General features: G+C 43.6%; 1 pseudogene; it reads right to left on the bottom strand.

The window, feature by feature from the left end:
* Positions 1 to 10,153: 10,153 nt before the first annotated feature.
* Positions 10,154 to 10,612, bottom strand: LOC114604070 (10 kDa heat shock protein, mitochondrial pseudogene; annotated as a pseudogene).
* Between the last annotated feature and the right edge of the window lie 318 nt (positions 10,613 to 10,930).

Genomic DNA, 10,930 nt, shown 5'->3' on the forward strand with positions numbered 1-10,930 from the left:
TATTTATATAAAACAAAAGTTTAGTAGTGCCTTTAGGTGGATCTCTCTCTCTCTCTCTCTCTCTCTCTCTCTCTCTCTCTCTCTGTGTGTGTGTGTGTGTGTAGATGATAGATGTTTACAACAGATGCACAAAATCAACAGATGCACAAAACAAGCAATGGAAAACAAAAAGCCATAACTGCAAGTGTAATTGTGACTAAGTGAAGTACAGAAGTTGTTTACATCCTCTTCAACATTAGGAAATAAATATGGAGCAATGGGTCAGAATTTGCAGAATGAGGTTAAAGCAAAAGCTACCATCACCACACACACACAAAGAAAAGAAAAGGAGAGATTTGTTTGTTTTTGAGCTGAGAACTGTATTACTGTTTGGAGAAGTGTGGAATATAAAGTATACTTCCTTTGTGATCCACACATTAGAGGTACAGATCAGAATTTGTAGAAATTGAATACCTGAAGCACCCAAGTCTAATAATAATAATAATAATAATAATAATAATAATAATAATAATAATAATACCAGGCATGGGCTGGATCACTCCCATGGAGATCCTCCGTGGGCCAGGCTGATGCAGCGTGGTGGCAGAAATCGCATCTGTGCATGCTCAGATGCTGAAAATCACGCAGAACAATGGGGGTGGAGATGCTCCTTCAGGTATACTGGGCTGAGGCTGTCTAGTCAGTACCAACACTTTGAATTGTGCTCAAAAATGTAAATGGTGTCAGCAGCCACTCCCAGTCACCAGTCTAGCTGCCGCATTCTAGATTGCAGTTGCAGTTTCCAGGTCACCTTCAAAGGTAGCCCCACGGAGAGCACATTGCGGTAGTCCAAGTGGGAGATAACCAGAGCATGCACCACTCTGGCGAGACAGCTTTCACCTTTGTCCCTAGCCCACTGGAGATCATCGACTAACGTGACCAAGGCAGTTTCAGTCCCATTTGTTAAAATGTGAAAGGAAAACTGAGGTTCTTAGGATGCTGAATTCTGGGCCCTGGATGGAGTCATTATGAATGCCACTATTTTAGGTCCTTGAGTTTTCCTGCATTATCTTCTTAAGTGTCTCTTGTACTCAGCTGCAAAGTCCAAATTGCTTTTAGCGAGAATGAGGTTATCTTTATCCATCTGGCAAAAATCGGGATTCCTATTATGTGACAGAGAAGTACTCACGTAATTGAGGACAGAGCAAGAAAGAAAATTGGAGGAAGGAGAAATGATCTTACCTGCTGACTACATTTCTTTATCATTGGGGGGGGGGGTGTTCTTGATATTTCCCATGTGTTTTTTTAAAACAGCAAACACATTGAATCAAATGTGTCTTATTTTGTACTTGTAATTTATGGTGAATAATTAGCACCCTGATATTCCTGGTTTTGAGTGGTGTGTGTGTCCCCTCCCCCCAACTTTCTGATCTGGTGTGTAAGAGAGAGAGAAAGAGGGAGAATTTCTCTAGCAGTTTTAATTAGAATATTGTCCTACTTCACAAATGATTTTATTCCACCCCAACCCCCCTGTTTATATTCCTGGGCTACCTTAAACAATGTTATGGTGGATGAGCATTTGAATGATTAGTTCCTGTTTTTGTTTTTAAACTGGCATATGATGGGTTTATTGCTAATATGTGCTAATGAATGAATTTATTCGTCCACATGGTTAAAGATTTAGAGTGACAGGTTGCAGCTTGGATCCTGTTGACGTGTAGAATCAGGATGTCTGACAATATCAATAACTTCTCCCTGCTCATTGCTCACCCCTTCAGCTCCCCAATGTGTGTAAGTGTGTCAAAATAAACACTTGAGCATTTTTCACTCAGATATACCCATGGAGACAGTTTCAGTAGGCACCCATATTCCCTATCTAGGAACAGACAAATCTATCCATTTTTCCAACCCTAAGTAAAGGGCATCCAATTTCTGCATCAGTATACTCCCCCCGCCCAGTTCATATGAAAATCTGTACTGATTTTCAACACATTTATTAACATTTTTGCAAAGAACCTTTCCTAAAGCATGCATTTCTGCAAACAATTTCCAGCAATATAATTGTTGCTTTGGTGTATTATTTTTCTATCTTTCTCTATAGATATATACAGTTTTGTTTGCACTTCCTCTTTTAAACATTCATTTTTATTGCTTGGAAAACTGCATTGCAAAATTCAGCAAGGTGCAAATTTCAAAGGATAGCTGTTTCCATTTCTGCTTTGGTTTGAGATGTGTGAATCAGTTCAGTTTAGCATTAATGCAACTAATGGGCCTTCAAAAAGCTAAAAGGCTTGTAGAATGAATGGAAGGCCAGCATTGAAGAAAATGTACTTATTTAAAAATGCTTCCCTTTAATTTCTATCCTGCACCAACCCAGCTAAAAGTTTCCCCAACCTGATGTCCTTCAGTCCAAGCCATTTTAGTTTCTCTCATTTTCTCATTCTTCTTCCACTTCTAAACTTAGCTCTCCACATTTCTTCAGTTATATACAGATATTATTATTTTTAATAATTTTCAAATTCCATCAGCATTTTACTGCAAATAAATGTACTTTTGTGTACAGTTTTGACTAATATACACATTCTATTGCAAGCAATTTCCCCATGCATTTTTGCACACTATTTTCATGAATGCATGCATTTGTATGTATGTTTCCCCTTAAAGGTAAAGGACCCCTGACAGTTAAGTCCCGTCGTGAACGACTCTGGGGTTTCAGCACTCATCTTGCTTTAAAGGCTGAGGGAGCCGGCGTTTGTCCGCTCTGCAGACAGTTTTTCCAGGTCATTTGGCCAGCATGACTAAGCCGCTTCTGGCGTAATGGAACACCAAAACCAGAGCAGTGCACGGAAACACCATTTACCTTACTGCCAGAGTGGTACCTATTTATCTACTTGACCTTTTTGGTGTGCTTTAGAACTGCTAGGTTGGCAGGAGCTGGGACTGAGCAACGGGAGCTCACCCCATCGTGGGGATTTGAACTGCCAAACTCCTAATCGGAAAGCCCGAGAGGCTCAGTGGTTTAGACCACAGCGCCACCCACATCCCACATGTTTCCCCTTAGTAGAGTGCATTTTGTACATATTGCTTGGTCAAATAACTGCATCACAAAATTTTCTAACGATAGCTGTGTTTCTGTATTGGTTGAAGAAGTGCAAATTAGGTAGGTTCCCATCACAGCTACACCCAAGCAAATACGTTTCTGCCTGTGTTGGCTGGTTGGACTGGTTTGTGCATACAGCTGCACACCTGTGTTACCTGCCTCCAAGGGCAATTCTGATGTGCCACCATTCCTTGTGGTACTTGGGTCCAGTTTACCTATGAGATCACCTAACCTCCACTTTCCACAGCCTCTTGACCACTTGGATTGGTGCAGCTGGCACTAGTACAGATGCCACATAAAACCCGTTCCTTATTTTAGTGTGTGCACTTTGGAACTCCCTGCCTATTGATCTCAAGTAGGTGCCTTCACTGTACACTTTTCGATGCCTGCTAAAACATTCTTGTTTAGAAAAGCCCTCCCAGATGTTTAGAAAGTTGATGCAAGTTTTATTTTTTTATTTTTTAAATGATATTTATTAAAGATTTAATAGTTACAGAAAAAAAGAAAAAAAGAAACAATAAAAAGTTAAACAAAACACAATACCTTACAATACAATACATCAAAAGAGGGGGAAAAGAAAAGCAAAAAACAATACAGCAAAACAATAAGAAAAACAAAAACATTTAAGAACACATCCAGTATTTCCGTATCTTTATCTTTCATTTACTTGTTTCATCGACCTCCTCACACCTCCCTTTTTTGTATTCTAGTTCAATTAGAATACAATTTGAAAGTTGATGCAAGTTTTAATCTGTTTTTTTAGTCTACCGTTATGTTAACTTTCTGAAAGTCTTACATTATTGTTGTTAATTTTTCTTGGTGATGATTTTATAGTTTTATCACTTTTGTAAACTGCATTGAGGTGGGTTGTTGTTTTTTTACAATGAAGTGGTGTATAAATTTTATGAAATAAATAAATAGTAGTGTGAACACTGGAAAATGATTCACAGAGTAAGGTGGAATTCATTGTATTAACCTGAAGGGAGGGGGAGATTAAAATCAACAGCATTTTCTTTTCAGCAGAAGGCAATAATAATAATAAACCCTTGCAACTGATATAAATGCATGTGCTGCCTCTAAGGGCCCATCAAGGCAGAAGATGTTTCATAGGCAGTTTTAAAATAATCACCCAATTGGGGAAAGAAGCTTTTTGTGGAGACTGGATTCCTGATTCTCTGAAAAGCCTTTGAAAAAAAACTGAGGTGCAGACAAAGGCAGGGGCCAAAACACCAGAAATTAAATCTTATGCTGAACTTTGTCGCAGCTGTATTTGGTGTTGCCATTTAAAAGAAAAAATGATGTAAGAATCCTCTGCTTATGGCTGCAGCCGCGAACAGAGGATCCTCCACATGCAGCTGCGGCGGCGAGATGGCTGCTCACACCACCACAAGCCCCCTCGGGGTGCCTTCTTGTCACCCCCGCAGATATGGCACCCGGGCATAGCTGTCAACCGTCCCTTATTTGGCGGGAAACTCCCTTATCCCAGCGCCGTGTCCTGCTGCTGTCCCTTATTGATGATGTCCCTTAAATTTCTCGGGTTTCATGCTCGCCCTGCTTGGGAGGGAAGCAGCGGATCGGGGTCCTCCGCTGCACGAGTGAGAGAGCGCACGAGCTGCCGCGGCTCCTTCTCTCCCTTTGCCCCCTCAGGGGCACGTCGTGAGGAGACAGGTGGCAGCGGGCAGGCAGGCAGCCCCTCTCTTGCGAGACTTTCGCCGCGCTGCCAGGAGAAGCCGGAGGCGGCAGCAGCGGCGGCTGAGGAGGCAGCCTGAGGGAGGAGGAAGAGGAGGGGATGGGGAGGGATGCAGAAGGGCGGTGCAGACATGGAAAAAGAGCGCAGTGCAGACATCTGCCTGGTGTCAAGAGGCAGAGAGTTCCAAGGTGTTGGTTCCGCCACACTATAAGATCCAGTTCTTATAAATGTGAAACCGGTATTATGTGGCACCTGTAACAGGGCCAGTTACTGGTAGAGTGGACGTAAGCTGGTCCCAAGTTGTTAAGGGTTTTATATACTAATAGTAACAGGTTTCAAATGGGTCCCAAGTTGGTTAAGTGAATGTTTCAGTTTAGGGCACACTTGGGTTTAAAGAGGGACCATAAAGGGAGCTGGAATTAATGCCAGATATTACTAGCTAACTGGCAGATTGATGGGATAAAAGCTGCAAGACAATGACAGATGGTGTGATTGATTCATGGCACCTCCGAGATGCTTAAAGCTGGAGGGGAATTTTTTAGTGCACCAAGGATCTTTCTGGACAGCTCTGTGGCTGAGCTTGTGATGGAACCATTAGCCAGAGAGAAATCCCCATTAGGCCTGTGATGGATGGTGACCCGTCTCCCTCATTCCCCAGCCAGAGTCGGCCTGTTGATGGATCTCTCCAGGCTGCACTCGGTGTTCATCAGGACTGTCGTTGGGCCGGCAACACGGCTGGCCTTGCAGGAAGGCTGGCCCTTTCTCTGTGCCCTGCCCGTCAGGGTCTCGGTTGTGATGGGGTGTTGGTTTCGGGGCTTGGCGGTCTGGGCGGGGGAGCAAAGGAGGACCCTGTCAATTCACTGAGAAACCCAATGAGGCTGAAAAACAAACTCTGTTGTCAGAGCAGTCAGGAGCCCCCTCTCCAAGCTGTGGAGGCATATAAATGCTGCTCACCAGAGCGTGAGCTTGCAATTTGTAGAGCTTTTGAACGACTGTCAACTGGGTTAGGGGGAGGGAGGTCCTGATGGATTTATCAGAAGCAGCTGCAGAGGCAAAAGCATCCCTGACAGATGACCATCCAACCTCTGCTTAAAAAACTCCATGGAAGGAGAGTCCACCACCTTCTGAGATCGTCTGTTCCACAGCTGAACATCTCTTACAATCAGAAAGTTCTTCCTGATGTTCAGTCCGAATCTCCTTTCTTATACCTTGAATCCATTGTTTAGGGCCATACCCTCCAGAACAGGAGAAAACAAACTTGCTCCATCCTCCGTGTGACAGCCCTTTAGAACTTTGAAGATGGCTATCATAACTCCTCTCAGTCTCTTTTCCAGCAGGACTCCAGGTGTGGTCTGACCAAAGCAGAATAGAGAGAATACAGAGGGAAAGGAAAGCTGAATGTAGTCGGACATGCCCTCTGGACTTTAAAAAGACTTTAAGAAGACCACTTTCAAAAAAGGTTAAGGAACTACTGGGTGAGAGTTCTATGGTAAGAGATACTCAAAAAGAAGGGAGTCCAAGACGGATTGGAGTTTCTTAAAGGTGAAATTGAGAGATTTTACTTTCTTGGGCTCCATGATCACTGCAGATGGTGACAGCAGTCACAAAATTAAAAGATGCCTGCTTCTTGGGAGAAAGATGATAACAAACCGAGACAGCATCTTAAAAAGCAGAGACATCACCTTGCCAACAAAGGTCTGTAGAGCTAAAACTATGGTTTCCCCAGTATGGAAGTGAGAGCTGGACCATAAAGAAGGCTGGTTGCCAAAGAATTGATGCTTTTGAATTATGGTGCTGGAGGAGACTCTTGAGAGTCCCATGGACTGCAAGAAGATCGAACGCATCCATTCTTAAGGAAATCAGCCCCGAGTGCTCACTGGAAGGACAGATCATGAAGCTGAGGCTCCAAGACTTTGGCCACCTCATGAGAAGAGAAGACTCCCTGGAAAAGACCCTGATGTTGGGAAAGATGGAGGGCACAAGGAGAAGGGGACAGCAGAGGACGAGATGGTGGGACAGTGTTCTCGAAGCTACCAGCATGAGTTTGACCAAACTGCGGGAGGCAGTGGAAGACAGGAGGGCCTGGCGTGCTCTGGTCCATGGGGTCACGAAGAGTTGGACATGACTAAACGACTAAACAACAACAACAACAACAAAGGTGAAATACTGAAGGCAAAAAGGCAGACAATTCCAACAAGAAAGAAAAGTGCAAGACGTCTAAAAAAAAACCCAGTGTGGCTGCATAAGGAGCTTACAGATGTGCTCAGATTTAAGAAGGGCAAGTATAAGAAAAGGAAGAACGTGGAAATCACAAAGGAGGAGTATACACAAGAAGCCAACAGTTTCAGGTAGAGGGTCAGGTTAGCCAAAGCTTGCAAAGGTTAAAAATAATTTTAAAAGGTTTCTTTGAAGCAAGAGGAAGACCAAGCAAGTGCATGGAGATGATGGAGAAATGCTGTTGGGTGACAGAGAGAAGGCGGAACTGCTCTTAACTACTTTGCCTTTGTCTTCACCCAAAAAGAAAGCAGTGCTCAACCTGGTGGTAACAAAATAAACGATGTTAGGAGGGAGCTGCAGCCCAAATTAGAACAAGAGGTGGTAAGGGAGCACCAGGCTACTGTAAATGAATTCAAATGTCAAGGCACTGATGAGCTGCACTCAAGGGTGCTAAAGGAGCTTGCGGTTGTAATCTCAGAGCTTCTGTCTATTTGTTGACATCCGTGTGTCTCAGGAGACAATGGATGAGTGTGGCTTGGTGGCTGAAGTCAAAGTGTTGGAAGGTTGTAGCACCTTCTGTTGTCTTTATCCATGGAGTTTTCTTAGCAGGGATACTGGAGTGGCTTGCCAGTTCCTCCTCCAGGTGGATCACGTTTGGTCAAAACTTTCCACTATGACCTGTCCATCTTGGGTGCCCTGCTCAGCATAGTTCATAGCTTCTCTGGGTTATTCAAGCCCCTTCGCCACGGCAAGGCAGTGATCCATGAAGGGGATCACCTTGCCAACAAAGGTCCGTATAGTTAAAGCTATGGTTTTCCCAGTAGTGATGTATGGAAGTAAGAGCTGGACCATAAAGAAGGCTGATCGCTGAAGAATTGGTGCTTTTGAATTCTGGTGCTGGAGGAGACTCTTGAGAGTCCCATGGACTGCAAGAAGATCAAACCTATCCATTCTTAAGGAAATCAGCCCTGAGTGCTCACTGGAAGGACAGATCCTGAAGCTGAGGCTCCAATACTTTGGCCACCTCATGAGAAGAGAAGACTCCCTGGAAAAGACCCTGATGTTGGGAAAGATGGAGGGCACAAGGAGAAGGGGACAAGATGGTTGGACAGTGTTCTTGAAGCTACCAGCATGAGTTTGACTAAACTGCGGGAGGCAGTGGAAGACAGGAGTGCCTCGCGTGCTCTGGTCCATGGGGTCACAAAGAGTCGGACACGACTAAACGACGACAATAACAAAAGCAACTTCTGTGGGTGTAGAGACTGATTTGGGAGAGATATGTTTTGGTGCAGCTGGAGGCGTCTGGTTGTGCTGATACAGATGTACCAGAGTGTTTCTTCTCTCTGCACTCCTTCCAGTGGTCATTCCTCCTCTGGTCACTGCTGTGGATAGACAACCTGACTATCTCCAGGCATGGTAGTCATCTGCAAGGAATTCCCACACGTTGCCAGCCTTTATGTCCTGTTTGCAGACATCTTTGTAACACAGAGTTGGTCTGCCAACGGGCCTGGTGCCTGTAGCCAGCTCCCCATAGAGCATTTGGAGATCCTGCCATCTTCCATTCTGTGGACATGACCAAGCTGGGAATGTGGGCTTGGGAGAAAACATCTCTATTTGAGACTCTGTCCTGCTATGTGATGCCCAAAAACGTCCTGATGAAGCGCATGTGGAAGGCCTTGAGTCGCTCCCAGCAGTTCATACGTGACTTTGGGCCAGTCATTGGCTCAAAGTCTTATTATTACAGTGGTACCTCTAGATACGAACAGGATCTGTTCCGGAGCCCCGTTCGCATCTAGAAGCGCACGCGCGTGTCACTTTTCGCCACTTCTGCACATGCGCGTGACGTCATTTTGAGCGCCTGCGCATGCGCAAGCGGCGAAACCCAGAAGTAACACACTCTGTTACTTCCGGGTTGCTGCAGAGTGCAACTCGAATGTGCTCAACTCGAAGTGTATTCAACCCAAGGTATGACTGTATTATTATTTGTAAAGCTGCTAAGCCTTATTACTATTTATAAATTTTTGTCCTGCCTTCCTCTCAGAGGAGCCCAGGTGACAAATGGCCAAGCACTGAAACAATACCATGAAAAAGAGAATTGTGTTGATGAACACTTTTATTGTGTAAATAATGTTGTCTTGTCTTTTCTTTTCCTCTTTTGATTTTTTTACTTCATATCCCTGTCATTTCTTTATTTTTATTTTCCCTCTTTTTTGTTCCTTTATAAATTTTCTGTTCTCTACATAATTTTCTTTTTCTTCATATGTCAAGAGATAGCATACAATGTTTGTATAGATATGTAAATTATTAATCAATAAAGAATAATTAAAGAATAATTAAAATAAAAACAGAATTTAAAAACCCTGTTTAAAACATATAAAAATGTCCACAAAGCACTCGCGTAGCCTCACAACGAATGTTTTCAAGGTTGCCAGACACATTATTGCTCAACCTTGCAGGGTTGTTGTGAGGGGGGGGATCTTGCATGCTACCTTGAATTCCTTGGAAGAAAGATGGGCTATAAATGCAATGAGACATGCAGAAAATATGAGAAAAGAAAAGAATTGCTAATATGGGGTCATGCTAAGCCAGCATAGGCTTCCCAGGGAAACGAATGCTCCTCTTGATTGATTTAATACTCCAGCAAAAAAATACTAAGGAATCAGTGGCGAGAAACAAATCTGACATTAGGATAAGGTAATTATTAGGTATTCACCACTGCCAGCTCCTTCCCTCTGTAATAATCGCTCAGCGCGTGTCAAGTGTGTGCCGTTACAAGACAAGTAAATTGGCTTAAAAGGGGGAAATTGCTTTTCTTTTATACCTACTGAAAAGAGAGGAGTGTGTGCTAGTGCGACTGACAAATGCAGAAACTGCAAAAACTCACTTTAATGGAGCTCACAATGACGGCAGCAGCCAGCCTGCTGCTTTAATTATTCACCAGGTGAACTGGGTTTATTTTATTTTATTGCATAAGCGGAATGGAATGAATTCAGCAAATGTTGCCCCCTAAGGGGGTTCCAGGATCATTGCTGCTGTTGCATTCTAGGATCCTACCTGTCTATTGTTCTAGGATCCAAGCTTAGTACGTAACAGATGAGAATTTCTTTCTTTTTTTCTTTTTGGCTATACACATTGTTTTATTTTGAAGTCACAATGATACTTGGTAATTTGGGAGAATTTGCATTTATTAGAAAATAAAGAAATTATTTACATGATGGAACAGAACCATTTGAGCACTTTTTGTGGAATGAAAACTTAATGATAACGCAGCGAGATGAACTGTTCAGTCCACGTATTTTCCAAGAATATCACCATCTCTAAATATGAAATAGTCCTTGTCATCCAGTACAACTTTTGTTCCACCATACTCTGGTAGCAGAACCTTCTCACCAACCTTTACACTAACCGGATGAGTGTCTCCCTCCTTGCTCTTAGAGACTGTTCCAGCTGCCACAACAGTGGCTTGTAACACTTTTCCTTGTGATTTTTCTGGAATCACAATGCCTCCTTTAGTTACTGTCTCAGCTGCACACCTTTCCACCAATACAGGGTCAAACAGGGGAATAATTTTTTTTAATGCCTGTCCTGCCATGGTGCGCGCTTTACAAGGGCTCCTGCTTCCGCTGCGAGGAGAAATGTTGAAGGCACAAATGCAGAGGATTCCAAAAGAAAGAAAAGGGACGGAGCTGGGTATGTTTAATCTGGATAGGAAGAGACTGAGAGGAGTTACGATAAAGCTAAAGGTAAAGGGACCCCTGACCATTAGGTCCAGTCGTGGCTGACTCTGGGGTTGCAGTGCTCATCTCGCTTTATTGGCTGAGGGAGCCGGCATACAGCTTCCGGGTCATGTGGCCAGCATGACTAAGCCGCTTCTGGCGAACCAGAGCAGCGCACGGAAACACCGTTTACCTTCCCGCCGGAGTGGTACCTATTTATCTACATGC

Source organism: Podarcis muralis, chromosome 9, assembly GCF_964188315.1.
Source record: "Podarcis muralis chromosome 9, rPodMur119.hap1.1, whole genome shotgun sequence".
NCBI lineage: Eukaryota > Metazoa > Chordata > Lepidosauria > Squamata > Lacertidae > Podarcis > Podarcis muralis.